Source organism: Monodelphis domestica, chromosome 4, assembly GCF_027887165.1.
Source record: "Monodelphis domestica isolate mMonDom1 chromosome 4, mMonDom1.pri, whole genome shotgun sequence".
Classification (NCBI taxonomy): Eukaryota; Metazoa; Chordata; class Mammalia; order Didelphimorphia; family Didelphidae; genus Monodelphis; species Monodelphis domestica.
Window position 1 is genome coordinate 371,185,767 of NC_077230.1, and position 19,921 is coordinate 371,205,687.

The window sequence follows — 19,921 nt, forward strand, 5'->3', positions numbered from 1 at the left end:
CCTCTAAACATTGTAGATTGGGAATGCAATAAAATATCACTGGGCTCTAAGAAGTGATGAAATGTATAATTTCAGAGCAAACTGGGAAGCCTTTTTATTAACTGTTGCAGAGTGAAAATAAGAGAATAATTTATACAATGTTAATGACATTGTAGAGAAAAGCAACTTTGAAAGACTGGAACTCTGATCAAGGCAGTGATAAAACAGGGCATGATAAAAGTACTCACCTCCTAATACAGAGGGAATGAACTTAAAATACAGAAAGACACGTGTTTTTAGACATAGCTAATGTGGGAATTTGCTTTGCCAGATTATTTTGATATGCATTGAGGATTCCCCCCCCCCCCTTTGCTTAATGGAAAGGAATAAATCAATTAAAACTACTGTTATTTGAAAACTGTTTTCAATTTTTAAAAATTAAAAAAAGAAATTCTAGGTCTGGTCCCCAAAACCCTATAGGCCACTCTCTGGATTATAAAAACATAGGTTTAGTGCTGAAAACACTTAGAGGTCATCCGTTTGGACCTTATTTTATAGGTAAGGAAACTAAGGTCCAGGGCATTATACTTGCCCTAGGACACATGTGCAAGTGGCAGAGTATAATAACTCAACTTCAGCTTTGGCTTAGAAGTAAGAAAGATCCAGGTTCAAACCATGCTTCTGGTACTTTCTAATTATATGTCGATGGGCAAGTCATTTAATCTCTTTGCCTCAGCTATCCCATCTGTAAAGTGAGGGAGTTATACTAAATTGTTTCTAAAGTATCTTAAAATTTCTCCTCTTCTGACCTCTGATTCCAAATCCCAGGCTCCTTTCAGGGGACCATTTTTTATGGGCCATTTTCCCACCCCCTTTCCAACTTATCACTGTATAATCAAGTGAAAGGCACTTAACAAATATTGGTATAGTTACTCGTAAAATAGTTTACATTTTCACATATTATTTTATACATATATATTAGTAGTGTTATGTCTCCCATTTTTCAGATGTGAAAATTGAGGCCCAAAGTTCAGTTTGCTCAAAATTAGATGGTGAGTTAGTCACAGGATTAGGATCCAGGGACCTAGTCAGAATACTTTGTGAATCTCTCATGTAGTCATTCATTTAGTCAACAATTATGGAGGCCTACTATGTGCTACGTGAAGCACTGTGCCAAGAGAGCAGGACTCATTTCTGACTTCTCCAGCTCCCTTCCACTCTCAAAGGTGAGGAAGCTCCTGAAAGCAGCCCATGCACTAGAAATGACCAGCTTGGCACTGTGGAGAATGCCAGGGGAAGGGCTGCTTCTCTCACCCAGTTCTACCAGTCCCTGCTTCCTTCAGTTCTCAGGGAAAGGCAGGGCCCCCTCTGCCCATTTACAGCTGAGAGTTTCTTTGGCTTACTCCGAAGCAAGCTGACAGACAGCTACCCTGCTGAGGCTGCTGTCTGACAGTGGGAAAGGGCACACACCTAACGGGAAACACACCCAGGAGGAGCAGGGGGAGATTGGGCTGGCTGACTGGCTGCTTACATGTGTCCTGTGGAAAAGTATGGGTCTAAGGTTTGTCTGTTGGGCGCTTGTGTCTGTGTGCATGTCAGTGTCTGTGAGAATGACTACATTTGTCAATGGATTGTGTGTCTACGTGTGTCTCGGTCTTTGTGACTGCTTGTGTTTCTGTCTAAACGTGAGTCTGTTTATCTGTATCTTTGTGACTTTGTGACTGCCTGTGTGCCCGAATCTAGAAGCTTGTGTGTCTGTGTGTGTCGCTGTGTGTGTGTGTGTCCAGGTGTTTCCCCATGGAAACAAGGTGGCTCTTAGCTCCCGCAAGCCCTGGTGGCAGCGCCAACGAGAGCCCCAGCCTTGCTCCCTGTGGGGGGAAGCTACCAGTGGCAGCCTCCTCCTCCTCCTCCTCCAGCCCGACATGCCCATTGTCCCTGTCCCTGTCCCGGTCCCGGACCAACTGGGCGCGCCCGCTCCGACGCACAGGGCATCCCGCCTCACCTCGCTCGCCTCCCGGCTCCTGCATCCCCTCCAATGCCGTGGGGCTGTGTCCCGTTCTGCCCTCTCTTCCCTTCCCTCCTCTCTTCTCCTCTCCCCTCCCCTGCCGCTCACGGCTCCGTTCCGTCCGCCCGGGAACATTCTGGCTCCTGACCAAAGGCCCCCGGGGCTCGGAGGTGTCCCTGCTCCTTCCTCCCCAGCCTGGGCTCCCCAGGGCTACCCGTGCCCCATCGCGATCGCGGCCCCGCGGCGCCTCCCTCACCTGACAGCGGCGCGCTGGCTGCTCCAGGCTGGGGCCGGCGCCCGCTCTGGCCTTGCCCGTCCCGTCTGCCCAGTTCAGAGCTGGATCCCCGCGAGTGCGCCCGAGCCGCGCGCGGACAGCGCGGAGTCGGAGCCGGAGCCTGAGCCCAAGGCGCAGCCGGAGCAGGAGCTGGGGGCCGGCGCCACGCACCAGGGCGCGAGCTGCTCCCGGGGCCGGCCCGGGGCCGAAGCAGTTAATTGGAAGCTCCTTATTTGGGCAGTGATGTAAAGGGAAGTCGTTTAGCCGGGGCCACCCACTTCTTTCCATTCACTACACATTGTTTCCTGTTGTCAGGCAGCTGCGGGCGGCGCTCGGCCCCGGCGAGGGAATCCTTCAGCCCTTGGCTGCCTCTCAAGCATTGCACAAGGATGTGCCTGCCGCCCTCCCCAACCAGCCCCGCTCCACCAGAGCGAGGAGGGAGCGCCCAGCGCCCAGCGCCTGCCTCCTGCCCGCCACCGCCACCGTGCGCCAGCGGCCCCTCTGGGGCTGGCCCCAGGAGCTCCCAGCCCGGGCTCCTCCCTCTCCTGTCCTCCTCCTCTATCTTCCTCCTCCACTTCTCCAGACCCTTCCTCCTCTTCGGCCCTCCTCCCCCCTCCCTCATCTTCCTCCTCCTTCCTAGCCTCTTCTTCCTCTTCTCCCCCCACCTCCGCCCTCCCAGCTTCTTCCTCCTTTTCCCCCCTTCCCTCTTCTATTCCCTCTGCTGCTCTTCTTCACACCCCCCTCCCGGCACCCCTTTCCCGCCCGTCTTTCTCCCCCCAGTACCCCAGCACAACCGCAGGCCCGGGTGCCCCGGGTCACCGCAGGGTCAGCGCTCAGCAGGAGGGAGGGGCAGAAAGGGAGAGGAAGAGGGAGAGAGGGAGGGGTCTCCTTGTCTGGGGAATCCCTGCGTGGGAATTATACAGCTCCCCCCCCCCCCCGCCCCTCCAGTCTGTCTCCCTCCGGGCAAACACCGGGAACTGGGGGGAGGGGCAGACTCCAAAGTACGGGAGAGAGAGGGGAGGGGGCCCGGCCGGAGAGGACTGGAGGCGGCGGCGGCTGAGCCTGTGCGTTCCCTCAGTGACAGGCGGTGTCAGTCTGTGCTCTTGGGCAGCTGCACCCCTTCCCCCCTTCCCCTACTCCACCCCGCCTCCAGGGTCATTTCCTCCGGGAGGGAAGGGAGGGGGGAAAGAGGGAGGTCTGCAAGGCCGCCGCTGAGGCTTCGGTCTCACCTCGGGCTGCACCCTTGGGAAAGAGTGGCAAGTCCTGCCCCTGCCTTCGCCGCCGCCTGTCTGACTAGTAGGAGAGGGTCCTCTTGCCCTGGACTCGCCGCCCGGGCGATGAGGATTTCTGGGGCCCAATGTGTATAATGCCGCCTCCCAGCACCCTCCCGAAATTCTTTTCTCTACATCTTTCTGCCAGGCTAGGATTTTCTAGCTGGATGGGTGGGACAGAGCCCTGTCTGATGCTCTCATTTTAAAGAGGGAGAAACAGGCTTAAATAGGGGAAAGTGACTCGCAGAGTGAGTATCCGAACCCCATATCTTGCCTTCATGTAGCTGGCCCGTCTCTCCTCTCTCAAGGCCTTTCAGTGCCTCGCCCTTCATCCCATCTTCTCTTGTCCCACCCTGGGCAGGGAGGAATCTGCTTCTTCACTCAACCCACTAAAGCGGAGACCAGCATGGGATAGAGCACTGAGTTTGGACCTCTGTGAGCCTGGCAGCCTCCCTGAGCTCCCCTTTCCTCATCTGTAAAATGAGATGATTGGGCTGGATGTCACTGCCTTGAAGCCCCATGCTCCTCTTAGGGTAATGTGTTGTCTCCTTCTTCCTTCCCTTCCTTATACTCTCTGCCCCTGCTGGTGCTGCCCCAGCTGGCAGCATCCTCTTCCCAAGCACCCATGAATGAGCTCAGTGTGGCTCAGCCTCCAGTGAACCCTGCAGGATGCCCTGGGGCAGAAGTGAAGAGCAGCTTGCTGGGTAAGACTCTGGCTGGCCAGGAAATGGCTCTATAGGACAAAGCTTCCTGGACCCCTGACCAGAAAAGGAGTCTTCATACCCCCAGGGTCTTCCCAATGGACAGTGTTTGCCAGAAGCCCTGGAAAGCTCATTATTCTCATGGCATGAGTCACACCTGAACTCAAGCGGTATGTGAAAAGCAGCTAGGAGATGCTCTTCATCCAGAAAATGGGAATGTGAGCCACAGGAGGAACCCTAAGGAGCCCGCAGGTCAAAATAGACTCACAATTCAATAATACTTGTGGGAACACAGAGTTGGAAGTGACTTTGGGAGATTATATAGTCATTTTACAAATCGAAACAGGTTCAGATACCAAGAAACTGAACTCAGAGTCACAGCTTAAGTACCCAAATTGGAGCTCAGGTCCTCAACACCAGTTCTAGGATTTTTCTACAATACCTCACTGACAGATAGCAGGTGTACAGAGCTTCCAGGGAGGAAACCCCCTCTGGCACTAGTCTACAACTTCTTTGGCAATGATTCGAGATCCACAGATTTCCCCTTCGCAAATGAGATGGCTGAGTAGGTTTCAGGGGATCCATGAACTTAGATGGGAAAAAATGATATCTATTTCAATATAACTAATCTCCTTTGTAATCATATATATTTTATTTCATGCATTTAAAAAGCATCAGTCTGGGGAAGGGTCCAGAAGTTTCACTAAACTATGGCAAAAGGAATCCTTGACACAGAAACAGTTAAGAACCCTTGTTTTGGGGGCAGTTAGGTAGCTCAGTGGATTGAGAGCCAGGCCCAGAGATGGGAGATCCTGGGTTCAAATCTGACCTCAGACACTTCCTAGCTGTGTGACGCTGGACAAGTCACTTAACCCCAATTGCCTAACCCTTACCACTCTTCCATCTTGGAACCAAAATACAGTACTGATTCTAAGAAAGAAGGTAAGGGTTTAAAAATAAAAAAGAACTCTTGGAGAGTTTACTTGGGACACTGTCTATTCACTTTCCATCCACCCTAATCTCTAATGAAGTACAAGCAATATTATTCCCATTTTACAGATGAGGCTCAAACATCTCAAGTGACATGCCTAGGATCACACAGCTAGTAAGCCTTAGTGCTAGGATTCAAAACTATGTCTCTTGATTCTGAAATCAGAAGTTCAATACTTTCCCCATCACAGCTTGCTGTGTCTTATATAGGGCATGGAAATCGAGGATGTGAGGACAGAGAGGTATTAAAAGACTGCACAAGTCAACATTGCTCCCGGAGAGCTCTTAGATAGCCTCAAAAGCCAGAGAAGGGAGGAGGAAATGATGACAGGGCAAAGACAGCCTCAGAATAAAGCCACAGCCGTATCCATCCAATCCGCTGGGCTCTCCAAGAGCAAAAAAAAAAAAAAAGGCTTTTTCTTTAGGGGAAAGAAAGCCCTTTGCTCTCTAATAAAAGACAAACACAAAATGAGCTAAATCAGGACACTGCCCCGGAATGACATAGAGAAAATCACTACCTCTGCGGGGACAGTGGCGGAACCCTGAACTTCCGGGCCCTTGCCCAAAGGTCTCAAAGCAAACCTGAGAAGCCTTCTGCCCAGCCCAGAGCCTTCCCTACCCTGCCAAAGGCTGCCTTAATGAAATGATCATACTCAATGTATTAAGGTTTACAAAATACTTTATATACATTATCTCAGGCAAACCTCAAGACATCTCTGTGGGGTTATTATGATCTCCATTTTACAAATGAGGAAACTGAGACTGAGAGAGATTCATTGACTTGTTTGGAGTCAGGTTTATAGCTTTAGAGTTAGAAGAGACCTGAGAAAGCATTTAGTCTGACTTTATCCAAGGGCCACTTGTCCAGGGTCATTGAATCATTCAGAGATTGAAGGGAAACTAGAAATTATCACAGGGTCACAGATCTCAATCTGGGAAGGACCTCAGAGCACTTCTAGTCCAAGGAGAAATAGGAGGATGAAATGGACCCAACCAACAGAATATGAATTGTCCCTAATAGAACGTAATTTATGTTGTTTAGTCGGTTGTATTCTCTAGTCCATTTTATGGATGACAAAATAAAGGTCCAGAAATTAAATGATTTCCCCAGGGTTATAGCCAGCAAGGGCCTGAGACCATAATAGGAACTCAGTTTCTCTGACCCTCCCTCCCTTATCCAGCTACAGCTAGGAAGTGTCTTAGCAGGATTTCAAACCAAGTCTTTCTGATTCCAAGACCAGTAGTCTATCTACGATAACATACTTCATAAAGAAAGTTTTAACAGCATTCTGGAGAGTGAGCATTTAATGGGTCCTTATTTAGGCAGAGAACTGACAGTCTCCAGGATCCAACTCTTCCTAGTTCTGTGGCATTGGGCAAGCCACCTCTCCTCCCTGAGCCTCAGCCTCTTCATCTGTAAAATGGGGACAGCAGGCTCCTTCATTCTAAAAAAGGTTTTGTTGTTGCCACTGTTAGTATTAGTTTACAGTTCGGCAAACCTGCAATTTTCTCACATTTTGCTGGCAAGGAAACGGGTTTGCATGGTTTCCCAAGTTTGGCACTGGTTACAGAGAAAGAAAACTGAAATTCTCTAAGGAGCTAGTATTAGCCAGCCCCAAACTTCCATAGCCTCCCATTCAGGTTTGTAGAGTCTGAATGGTGATAGCATTTCCTAGGGTCAGAGGACCCTGAGTGAGAGCTGGAAGGAATGGAAGAGGCATTTGAGTCCAGGTGAGGAAATGGAGAAGTGAAACAGTGAATTGCCTAAAGCCATAGAGTATGAGAGGATGGATTTCAACCCAGGCTCCCAGCTCCCAGAGCCCTGGTGAAGGCTGAAGGAGAAACAGGGTGAAGGAAATGGACCCAACAAACAATGTGAATTGCCCCCAATAGAATAGAAACTTCTCCAGGGCAAGGATTATTTTGTGTTTTGTATTCTGAGAACCTAGGTCCTAGGATAATGCCAGGCACCAAGTAAGGGATTGATAAATACTGTTCAATGAACAAATGAAATGTATCTTCAGAAATGGAAGAATACTTATGAAAATACAAACTGCCTAGACTAACAGAGGAGGAAATAGAATATCTAAATAAATCTTTTCTGGAAAAAGAAATTGAACAGGCTATGAATGAACTTCCTAAGGAGGAGAAAGAAAAAAAAAAACAAACAACACCAGGACCAGATGGATTTGCAAGTAAATTCTAGAGGGGTAGCTAGGTAGCACAGCAGATAGGATCTGGGTTCAAATGTGGCTTCAGACATGTCCAAATTGTGTGACACTGGGGAAATCCCTTAACTCTGATTGCCTAACCCTTGCCACTCTTGTCTCTTAGAACTGATACTCACAAAAGCAGTAAGGGGGTTCAGTGGATAGAAAGTCAGTGCTTTGAGTCAAGAGGTCCTGAGTTCAAATCTAGCTTCAGATACTTCCTAACTATGTGATGGGCAAGTCACTTAAACTCCATTGCATAGTCCTTACTGCTCTTCTGCCTTGGAATCAATACATAGTATTGATTTCTTTTTAATTGATACTAGGAGGGACAGCTAGATGCCTTGGTAGATAGAGGAGAGTCAGGCCTGGAGATGGGATGTCTTGGGTTCAAATCTGGATTCTGCCAATTTCTAGCTTCATGACCCTGTGCAAGTCACTTAATCCCAACTGGCTAGCCTTTACTGCTCTTCTACTTGGGAATTAATAGTTAATTTCAATTCTAAGACAGAAGGTTAAGGGCTTAAAAAAAGAATGATAATAAGACAGAAATAAGGGAAAGAAAAATGTAAATTCTGCCAAACATTTAAAGATCATAGTTCCTATATTACATAAATTATTTGGAATAATAGTTAAAGAAGGAGTCCTACCAAATTCTTTTTTTGGAGGGTAGAGGGTGGGAAATGGTGCTAACACCTACGCCAGGAAGAGCAAGAACAAAAAAGGAAAATTATAGACCAATTTCATTAATGAGGATATATGTAAAATTCTAAAATAAAATACTAGCTAGGAAACTATAAGAACATATCACAAAGATTATATGTTGTGACCAAACAGAATTTATATCAAGAATACAGCTATGGTTTAATATAAAGAAAACTATTAACATTATTGACTATGTCAATAACAAAAGTGAAATGGATCTTCAAAGGGGGAAATGAGTGGTGGCATGGATATACAGTGGAAAGAACTCTGGGCTCTAGGAGTTGGAAGAGTTGGAAAACAAATACCAGAGACTTGGCTACAATCATCTAGGAAGGGGTAGAATCAGAACTTAAACTCAGGTCCTCTGGTTTCAAATTCTGTGCTATTTCCACTATACCACAGTCAGAGAAGGACATAAGAATAATCACATGGGAGCAGCTACGTGGCACAGTGGATAGAGTACCAAGATCTGAAATTGAGAGGACCTGGGTTCAAATCTGCCCTCAGACACACTACTTAGCTGTGTGACTAAGGGCAAGTCACTCAACCTCATTTACCTAGTTCTTGCTGCTCTTTTGTCTTAGAATTGATACTGAAGACAGAAGGCAATGATTTAAAAAGAATTATCACATTTTATGATGTTATACAGTTTTCAAAGTGCTTTCATATATAATTATTATATATTTCATTTTTTAATAAATAAATATATTTAAATTTAAATCTATATGGAGAGAGGTTCCCCAGTAACCCTGTAAAGGTAGGCATTGTGCTATTGTTAAATATTTTTGTGATTTTGTTGTCTAGAATCCTCTTTTGCCCTCCTCCCCTTCTCTTCTTCCTAGATAATTCTATATCCAGAAAACTGGACCCCAGAGACATGACTTCCTTAAGGCTATACAACTACCAAATGATAGGATCAAAACTAGAACCCAGATCTGACTCCCAGTGACTAGAATTCTTTCCTTTCTACCTAGGTGAGACTATTCAATTGAAACAATCATTAAACATTTACAAAGTACTTACTATGAGCCAGGCACTGTACTAAGGCGTGAAGATGCAAAAAGAGGCAAGAGGCAGTGTCTGCCTTCAAGGAGCTTCTAACAGAGGAGACAACATGCAAACACATCTATTCAAAGCAAGCTATACCCAGGATAAATGAGGGAAGGCACTAGAATGAAGAGGGCTCAGGGAAAAGCTTCCAGTAAAGGATGGGCTTCAGTCTTGTCGTACACATACTTGGTTAGATGATCTCTAGGATCCTTCTGGCTCCAGATCTCTGATCCCTTATTAGGTTATGATCTCCTGGAGGGTAAGGGCTCATTTATCTTAGACTCTCCCACAGAGCCTTGCATAGGTCATACTGCCAGTGAGGCATAGAACTCAGCCAGGCATCTTGACTCCTAATCAAGGATTTGTCCTGCTATTGGGCTACTTCTTCTCAGAACCTTGGAACACTCACCATGACCAGAGAAGAACTGGGGAAGCAAAGGGTGGCATTTTTTTTTTGCCTTTTCTGGGGGTTGAGTCTCCCTAGTTACACCAAGGTTTTCAAGAACTTCTGTGGGTCTCAAAATAGTCATCAAAGGCTCTGTAAGGGGAAACATGAACTGAAATGAAAGAAAGTAGCCCAAGATCATACAAGCAAGAAGATGAGACAAGGACTAGTGGAAAGAAGACAAGTGAATGTTGTGCATCATCTTCCTCCAAGCCATCCTTTAACCAGTTGTCTCCAAGAGTATCTTGCTAGCCTCCAGGTCTGACCTTGGAGTTTCCCTTCTGACAGCTTTGATGGTAACCTGGGCCCTCTAGCATACAGTGCACCTCCTTAGCCTAGCATTCAAGAACCTCTTCCATTGTAGTTCCAGCTTCCATTCTGAGCCTAATCTACACACCCTTTTCATAGTCAACTTGTACTTCATAGCCAACTAAAACATTCACACAGCTAGTCTACCTTCCTTAAGTCTGTCCACACTCCAGTCTCTCCTCTGCTCACCCACCAATGGAGCTTCCTAAAATGCATATCATCCCCCCTATTCAAGAAACCCCATCGGCTCTCTCTCACTTCCAAGAATAAATAAAAAATCTTCTGTTGGGTTTCTACAATCTTTCAGGACCTGGCCCCTTCCTACTTTCCCAGTCTTCTCACATCCTGTTACTTCAATAGACTCTGAAATCTAGGGCCAATAGGATCAACTCAATTTGCTATCACTCACTCAAGATGTTCCAACTCGACTCTGGGGCATTTTCCTTCTTCTCCTTTTTTCTTTTAAACCCCTACTTTCTGGCTTAGATGCAATACTTGCTTCTAAGGCAGAAGAGCAATTGGGGTTGAGTGACTTGCCTAGGATCACAGAGCTAGGAAGTGTCTGAGGTCAGATCTGAACCCAGGTTCTCCTGTCTCCAGGCCCTCTCTCCATTGAGCCATCTAGCTTCCCCTGTTAATTACTATTTTTTAAACAACTTTTACCTTCCATCTTTGAGTCAATACTGTGTATTGGTTCCAAAGCAGAAGAGTGGTAAGAGTTAGGCAATGGGGATTAAGTTACTTGCCCAGGGTCATAAATCTAGGAACTGCCTGAGGCGAGATTTGAACCCAGGATCTCCCCTCTCCAGTCTTGGCTCTTTATCTACTAAGCTACCTAGGTGTCCTGAAAATTGTTTAAATAACCCCATACTTGAAGTTCTTGCCTCTGAGAAAGTCCAGACACATGCTGCAAAGGAAAAGAAATGTGGATTCTTCTGCCCTGTCCTGGTCTTGTGGCCTTCCTGATCCCTCCCTGCTTCACACCTCAGGGATCTATTCAGGAAAGAGCAGTAGGAGAGCACCGGTGGCCCCTTCCCAGATCCTTGGTAACCATTCTGGGGTAAGTAGGCAGAGAGAGCCCTGAGGTAGCTAGGATCCAGTGCTCCCAGTTTCTGGGTTTTAATTGGACAGGTTTTATTGTTGAGTTGTAGGCTGATGGCTGAGGGCATCATTAAATCCACTGGCTAACCAGCCATATGGGCAAAAGAAACTGTTATTGATCCCTTCCAAAATGCCAAGCAGTTATCACTGGCCTGCAGGGAGAGGCAGGGCCAGCGGCCCAGAAAGCAAATACTTGGATGAGAGTCAATGAGGGAGGGTGGGAGTGAGTGAGGTAGCGTCCAGTCCCACTGACAGCTGAGCCACAGGCCCACTTCCAGCTTCTCTGAATCAATCTGCAAGCATTTATTAAGCACCGTAGGCCAGGCACTGTGCATTAGGGTTAGGAGGATAAAGATGAGATAGTCCCTGCCTTCAAGAAGCTTCCATTCTACCCTACTGAGATGATGGACTGTATCTATGGATAAGCATAATGCAAAGTGTGTACCAGATAACTGCTAGAGAAAGAGAGCAGGGAGGAGCAGAGGAAGGGAGGAAAGGGCAGGGCAGAGAGCAGGAAAGACTGTGTGTGTGTGTGTGTGTGTGTGTGTGTGTGTGTGTGTGTGTGTGTGTGGTGTGGTGTGTGTGTGTGTGTGTGGTGTGGTGTGTGTGTGTGTGTGTGGTGTGGTGTGGTGTGGTGTGGTGTGTGTGTGTGTGTGTGGTGTGGTGTGTGTGTGTGTGGTGTGGTGTGTGTGTGTGTGTGTGTGTGTGGTGTGGTGTGTGTGTGTGTGTGGTGTGGTGTGTGTGTGTGTGGTGTGGTGTGTGTGTGTGTGTGTGTGGTGTGGTGTGTGTGTGTGTGTGTGTGGTGTGGTGTGTGTGTGTGTGTGTGGTGTGGTGTGTGTGTGTGTGTGTGTGTGTGGTGTGTGTGTGTGTGTGTGTGGTGTGGTGTGTGTGTGTGTGTGTGTGTGTGTGTGTGTGGTGTGGTGTGTGTGTGTGTGAAAGGGAGGAACAATACTTTGAAGAAAGGGAGAGATGCTAAGGGCCCAGGACTACAGGCAAAGAGAGGGGAGAAGAAAGGAAGGGAGGGGAAGGGCAGAGAAGGGGAGAAGAGGAAGAGGGAAGGGGCATTTCTATACCACCTACTATGCATTTCATCTCTCTTTTGGCTCAGATCCCTCCTCTATGAAATCTGGATAATAAAAACTCCCTCCTGGGGTTATTAGACCTCAGACACATTCTAACAATATCTAACCCAGGATAAGTCACTTCACCTTGTTTACCTCAGTTTCCTCATCTGTAAAATGAGAAGGAAATGGCAAAGCACTCCAGTATCTGCCAAGAAAACCCCAAATGGAGTCATGAAGTATTAGTTACAAGTAAAACAACTGAGTGACAACAACAGTAACAATATAGGACTATTGTGATGTAGAACCAAAAGTACTATACAAATGCTAGCTATTGTTAATATTATATTCTTAATATATTAATAATATCAATATAATAATATTTTTATTATTAAGGTTTCCTCCCATGTACAGAGTGAAGCATCACTTTCTGTTTTTTTCTTTTTATTTGTTTTAATATTTTATCTTTCTTTTATTTTAATAGCATGCTGTTTTTTTCTTTTTTTAATCCTCACCTTCCATCTTGGAATCAATACTATTCATTGGTTCCAAGGCAGAAGGGCAGTAAGGGCTAGGCAATGGGGGTTAAGTGACTTGCCCAGGGTCACACAGCTACAAAATGTCTAAGGCCAGCTTTGAACTCAGGACCTCCTATCTCCATGATTGGTTCTCAATCCACTGAACCACCCAGCTGCCCCAAAGTACCATTTTCAAAGTGCTTTGTTATCTACCATCCCAACCGAATACTCCTCAAATGGGAGGGAGCTCGAGTATAGGTTATTTTCCAACATTCATCGTTACCCATGTTTCCGTTAGGGGTAATGTCTATTGCAAGATAAAACAATAAAAAAAAACTACTATTTTTTTATACCAATTAATGAAGAAATTGATTTTATAACTGCCAGGCACATAATAGGTGCTGTGTAAGTGTTATTATCATCATGATCACCTCTATCTCCTGACCTATCAGAGCTGGGGGGCTTGAAATCACATCTTATGACTCCGAGGGTTCCTATGGGACACCATGGGGCACCCATTCTTTTAAGCCAGCTCTCATGACTCCCCATGTCTTCTCTAAACTAAATACCCCCAGTTCCTTCAACCAGTATTCATATGGCATAGACTGTTCTTAACAGAACACTACTGAACTACTCTGGGTGTATTTGCTAGGTCTGTTGGACTATTAGTACTAGACCATGATGATGAACGGTGGCTAAGATGGCATGAAGTTGGTTTTTTGGTTGTTTGTTTTTTAATTGCTTTGTCACACTGTTGACTCATACTGAGTTTGAAGTCCACTTAGACCCTTAGAACCTATTTATCCAATTGTCCTCTAGTCATGCCTATATTTGCAGGCTTTTAATCTCTCTAAGACTCAGTTTCCTCTTTTATAAAACAGAAATCATACTTATTCCTCTTTCCCCTCCTCACATTTCTGAAAGGATTTCAGAAACTATGAAGCCATGGGGTAGAGAGTTGGAGGGAAGGGGACAATGCCAGTTTTTTAAATTTTTTCCCCATGGCTGAGCCCAGAGGGGTTATGACCCCAGCATGGCTTAGAAGGCTTACTGTCCATTAACAGATGTAAGAAGACGATAAACCAAAACATCCTTAATGTAAGTAACTGGCACCGGGAAGCAACAGCCTAATTTTAGATTTAGCATCTGCTGCTCAGTATCAAAGATGCAAGTCTGTTTTTGGTTGCCAAAAAAGACAAATCACGTTCCCTCTGAACAGATGCTCTCGGCTCCCAAACCTGAGTTGGCCAACGGCTCCCCATCACCAGGGTTGTCCAGCAAATGCAGGCCCAGGGTGAGGCAGGATGAGGGGACCTGGGCTTGGGGATTCACCTTGGTCTTGAAGAAAGAAGTGAACGAATGAATGAATGAATGAATGAATGAAAAAGAATGAAGTTTTTAATATGTGCCAAGCACTGTATAAGTAGAAAAAGCTAGACACTTCCTGCTCTTGTGGAGCTCACACTCTAATTACAGGAGGCAACATATAAAAGAAAGCCTAAGTACAGGGAGAATGGAAAAGCCCAGAATTCCTAAGGGGACAGCATTAGGGCAGATAATAATAACAGGAATAGCTAATATTTATGTAGAGCTTACTATGTGCCTGACAATATACTAAGAGCTTTATAATTATTATTATCTCATTTGATACTCATAACAATCTTGAGAGGTAGGTGCTATGCGATTATCAGTTCCATTTTATAAATGAGGAAACAGAGGCAAATAGAGGTGAAGTGACTTGCTCAGGGTTGTACAACCTGTTTAAACTCAGGTCTTCCTGACTCCAGGCTTAGCACTCTATCCACTGTACTAGGCTTTGTTTATATCAAGGGTTGTTTATATCAGATGATTGTGACAGGAGTCTTCAGGGTAATAAGGGCAGGGCAGAAAGTAAGATCTGGTGGTCCTCCATCACACCATCTCTCCATTTCAGAAGGAAAAGAACTGGGGACACCCATATCTCCCAAACTGACTGAATAGACAGACGAATGGCCTGGATTGGTTCTGGGTAGCTGTTGCTGGAAGTGGGGAATGGTGGAAGGCAAGAGGGGGTCCTTCTGTCAACTGGCTACTACTGTCCTTTCTGTGTGAATTCTGACTGCAGTGTTTAATTCTGAATCTGTCACTAACTGGCTTTGGACCAATCACCTGCCCACTCACTATATGCTTCAGTTTCCTCATCTTTAAAATAAGAATTAAAAAAAAATGATTTGATTTCAATGGTATAGGGCAGAGGGGTCAAACACGTGACCCAGGGGGGATATCGCACTCCCTAGTGTGGCCTGAACAAGATGAAAAGAAGAATTCTGTGACAAAATAAATAAAAAATACAATTACTTGACATTTTAAAATTATCCTTAGGTATTGATATTAGGTATAAGATATTGGTATAAAGAATCCTGAGGTACTAATTAGTACTGATTCCACTCCCCACTCTGTTCTATTGGAGGTTGATTCTACTGGAATGGGGAATTTTCTGTAAGTAAATTCCCTTGGTCAGTGTTCTTTTTCTTTTTCTTTTCATTTTTTAAACCCTCATTTCCTGATTTAGTATCAATTCTAGGACAGAAGAGTGGCACAGGCCAATTGGGGTGAATTGACTTACCCAGGGACACAGAGCTAGGAAGTGTTTGAAGCCAGATTTGAAATCAGATCCTCCCAAATCTGAGTCGAGTGCTCTCCCTACTCTACTACCCAGCTGTCCCTACCAGTGCCCATTTTCAATAGCTCTGCAGCTTAATTTTAGAGAGTTGCCTGGGGGAGTGGGAGGTTAAGAGACTTGACCAAGATCACACAGCCAGTGTATGTCACAGATGAAGCTTGGACCTAGTATTTTCTGACCCTGAGGTCAGTTCTCCAGCCACCACACTAGGCTACCTCTCCTAATAATAATAATAATAATAATAATAATAATAATAATAATAGTGGTGATGATTCATACATCTACACATGCTTCAAAGTTTACAAAGTACTTTTTGTATGATCCAGAACTATTTGGAGGAACTTATGAGAAAGAACACTATCCACATCCAGAGAAAGAACTGTGGGAGTAGAAACATAGAAGAAAAGCAACTGCTTGATCACATGGTTTGATGGGGATATGACTGGGGATGTAGACTCTAAGCAATCACCCTATTACAAATATTAATAATATGGAAATAGGTCTTGATCAATGATACATGTTAAACCCAGTGGAATTGCTCATTGGCTATGGGAGGGAGGTGAGAGAAGGGGAGGGGAAAGAACATGAATCTTGTAAATATGGAAAAATATTCTAAACCATCTAATTAAATAAAATTTTTTTTAAGTACTTAAAAAAAAACCCTTACTTTCTGTCTTGGAGTCAATACTGTTTACTGGTTCCAAGGCAGAAGAGCGGCAAGAGTGAGGTAATGGAGTTAGGGTTAAGTGACTTGTCCAGGATCACACAGCTAGGAAGTATCTGAAGTCATATTTAAACCCAGGACCTCCTGTCTCTTGGCCTAGCTCTCAATTCACTGAGCCACCCAGCTGCCCCATGCCTTTCTTTTTATTTGTATTTGTATCTCCAGCACAGTAAAAAAAAGTATTTGGCTCTCCCCTCTCCTCTCTTCTTTTTCCTCTCCTCTCCCACAGAATCACCTAGTATCTATTTTGTATATAATAATAAATAACAATCATAATAAATAGCTACCATTTGTTTAGTGCTTACTATGTGCCAGGCACTGTGCTAACCACTTTACTACTATTATCTGATTTGATCCCTACAACAACCCTGGGAGATAGATGCTATCATTATCCCCATTTTACAGATGAGGGAAACTGAGGCAAACAATGCTTAAAGTGATTTTCCCAGGATAACACAGCTAGTAAGTATCTTAAGGCCAGATTTGAACTATGGTTTTCCTGACTCCAGGCCTGGAACTCTATCCAGTTGCCTCAGTATAATGTAAGGGGCCACCTGGTGTCTAAGAGCCCTGTCCTCAGAGAGGGTGTAATATCCACCCCTTAGCAATGTGGAGCACTAGCAAGCCTCCTTCTTGAAATTCAAGATAGATGGGCCCTTTCTCTCCCTGATTCAGAGCATGTGAAGACAGACTGCCTGTTTCCTTCCAGCTTATTGGATGGAGACAAAAAGCCTTTTGATTGGCTGCTAGACACGCTTCAGAACTGAAAGTGTTTTCAACAGCCTCCAAGAGATGAAACTCTTACTTTTCCTTAATAGTGAAGAAGGCAAAAACTGCTGTAAACCTCTAAGTGGGGAGAGAAGTAGCAGCTCTAGGAGTGGCAGCCACTTGCTCTCCACCTAATCTCTCCATCCCTCTACCATATGGCTAGGAACACATGGTGCTTTTGAGTCTTCTGTTCTTGCCTCCATTATTCTTTCCTTGGGTAAATGAGTGTGGGTTTGGGGTGGATCAGGCTACAACCACATGAGCCTGCTCACATGAGCCTGCTAGAGGTCCAGCAACTGGAGTCCACAGTAGAGTCTACGTGTAGCCACAGCAGCTGAGTCTAGCAGGGAGCCCTGAAAAGTGACCTGCTGCCCCAGCTCAGCAATAGATGGATCCAGAAGGGGAGACATTGTCTTATGGGCAAGTCATCTATTGACAATAGTGGAGATAATCTTTTGTAACAACCACTTTCCATCTAAGTCCATTCTTCCACAAAGGAAGGGGGCATGTAGAGGGCTAAGTCTCCCCATGGCTTCCCTTGTGTGGGGGTAGTAGTGGATACTTTTGTACTTCTGTCCCTACTATGCTTCCCTCAGTGAATACCCCTTTGTAAAAGCTTTGTTGTTGTTGTTATTCAGTCATATCTGACTGTTTGTAACCCCATTGGGGGTTTTCTTGGCAAAGATACTAGAGTGGTTTGCCATTTCCTTCTCTAGCTCAGTTTACTGATGAGGATCTGAGGTCAACAGAGTTAAGTGACTTACCCAGGCTCACACAGCTAGGAAGTATCTGAGGCGGGATTTGAACTCATGAAGATGAGTTTTCCTGATTCCAGGCTCAGTGCTCTATCCACTGCAGTCACTTAATTGCCTCTTATAAAAGCTAATTGATGGTAATTAGTTAATTAATATTGGAGAGATATCAACTTGTTAGTTGATAATTAATGATTGGTTACAATTAGTGCTTAATTAATGCTATTGATTGACAAGGACACCTTAAGAACTCTTCTTTCACTCTCCTCTGAATATACTGAGGCCTTGGTCAGAGGTGACTTTGGCCTCTACTTGTGAAAGAAAATGATGGTGGTGGTGGGAAGAAACATGAGACTCTTGGACTCTGCCTTGCCATTCTGGAGAAAGAAGGAGTTAAGTGTTTTTGTGAAGGACTGTGCAAATATGTCTTACAAAACAACATTTGGCTGATTTAAGTGTTAAAGAATCAGAAACATATGGATTAAATGTCCCTGAAGTTACGTATGGCTTTAAAAATTAGAAGGAAATGTACTGGGAACACATACACTTATCAAATCCACAGAGCCAAGCCACACGGTGAGATGTGTGGAGGCAGAGATATTTCAAAAAGAAGTCCTTACATTCATCAAAATCTCCTGATTTTGCCCTGTCTTCTCCTCCCCTTATCCTTCACCCAGACCCAGTACTAAATCCCTCAGAGGCAAAGGGAACTCTGTCTGCTTCCCCCAACCTGAAAAAAGAAAGAAAGGAGGAAAGAAAGAAAGGAGGAAAGAAAGGAAGGAAGGAAGAAGAAAGAAAGAAAGAAAGAAAGAAAGAAAGAAAGAAAGAAAGAAAGAAAGAAAGAAAGAAAGAAAGAAAGAAAGAAAGAAAGAAAGAAAGAAAGAAAGAAAGAAAGAAAGAAAGAAAGAAAGAAAGAAAGAAAGAAAGAAAGAAAGAAAGAAAGAAAGAAAGAAAGAAAGAAAGGAAGGAAGAAAGAAAGAAAGAAAGGAAGGAAGAAAGGAAGAAAGGAAGGAAGGAAGAAAGAAAGAAAGAAAGAAAGAAAGAAAGAAAGAAAGAAAGAAAGAAAGAAAGAAAGAAAGAAAGAAAGAAAGAGAGAGAGAGAGAGAGAGAGAAAGAAAGAAAGAAAGAAAGAAAGAAAGAAAGAAAGAAAGAAAGAAAGAAAGAAAGAAAGAAAGAAAGAAAGAAAGAAAGAAAGAAAGAAAGAAAGAAAGAAAGAAAGAAAGAAAGAAAGAAAGAAAGAAAGAAAGAAAGAAAGGAAGGAAGGAAGGAAGGAAGGAAGGAAGGAAGGAAGGAAGGAAGGAAGGAAGGAAGGAAGGAAGGAAGGAAGGAAGGAAGGAAGGAAGAGGAGAGAGAGAGAGAGAGAGAGAGAGAGAAAGAGAGAGAGAGAGAGAGAGAGAGAGAGAGAGAGAGAGAGAGAGAGAGAGAGAGAGAGAGAGAGAGAGAGAGGAAAAGAAATAAAGGAAGGAAGGAAGTCCCCAAGATGGTGGTGCTGACCAAAAAGCAGTCGTTGTCAAATAGCTGTGGGGGGCAGGCAGCACCAAGGAGCTGGGCAATCAGAATGACCAGATGGGTGGCCTCAGGTGGGGTGAAGTTGGGGATGCTAGTGTTGCCAAAGATGAAACTAAGGACCCTTTTTAAAAAATGTAAAAAAAGCAAAATGAATGAATGCATCTTCTTTCCTTTGGATGGACTCTGCTGTGCTGGGCATTCCCTTTTTATTGGTTTGATCTGGGGCTGGAGTGGGGGAGGGCTGATCTCACACTTTGCTTCCACCTGGCTCTAACAGCATGTTCTTTCCAAAATTAGGAGACAGGCTGCCTGAATACAAATCAGAGTTGTCTGTGGCTCCAAACCAAACATGAGGATGGTCTAGATGCTCATCATTACTTTTACTCTAGTCTTGGTGGTGCTGTGGGAGGGGGAGTGGGTTGAGTTGTGAAAGAGAGGGTAGTAGCTGATGCCAATTGCCTTTAATCTCTCTCTGTCTCTCTCTTTCTCTCCTCTACCTTCATCTAAGGCAGAAGAGTGGTGAGGGCTAGGTATTGAGGGTTAAGTGACTTGTCCCACAGCTAGAAAGTGTCTGAGGTCATATTTGAACCCAGGATTTCTCATCTCTAGGCGTGACTCTCAATCCACTGATCTCTCTTGTTTTTTGAGACTGAACTCACAAAAGCAGTGAGAAAACTCAGGTTTCTCTGTCTGTGTTTACTAAACTGGTTCTTCTATGGTGACGAACTGTGGAGCTGAGTGTGTTGACAGGAGGAAAAGCAGGAAATCTAGGTGAGAGGTCTTTTCCCCTAGACTGTGAGCCACTTCAAGGCCTTCCCTTCAGGGCCAGCACTGATTGTGCAGATTTCCATTTTTGAACCCCTAGAACCAAGCCCAGTGCTTCAACT

General features: G+C 44.9%; 1 protein-coding gene across 2 annotated transcripts in view; it reads right to left on the bottom strand.

Annotated features, from left to right (window-relative positions):
• Positions 1-19,921, bottom strand: part of HIVEP3 (HIVEP zinc finger 3) — a 651,964-nt gene that overhangs the window by 146,695 nt on the left and 485,348 nt on the right. Inside the window, exon 1 of one of the 2 annotated variants that reach the window (XM_007492922.3) lies at positions 2,241-2,781. The exons of the other annotated variant lie outside the window; for it this stretch is intronic. The gene's annotated coding sequence lies outside the window, so the exon portion shown is untranslated. Of the gene's footprint in view, positions 1-2,240; positions 2,782-19,921 lie in introns of those variants that run through there. 2 annotated transcript variants of the gene reach the window in all.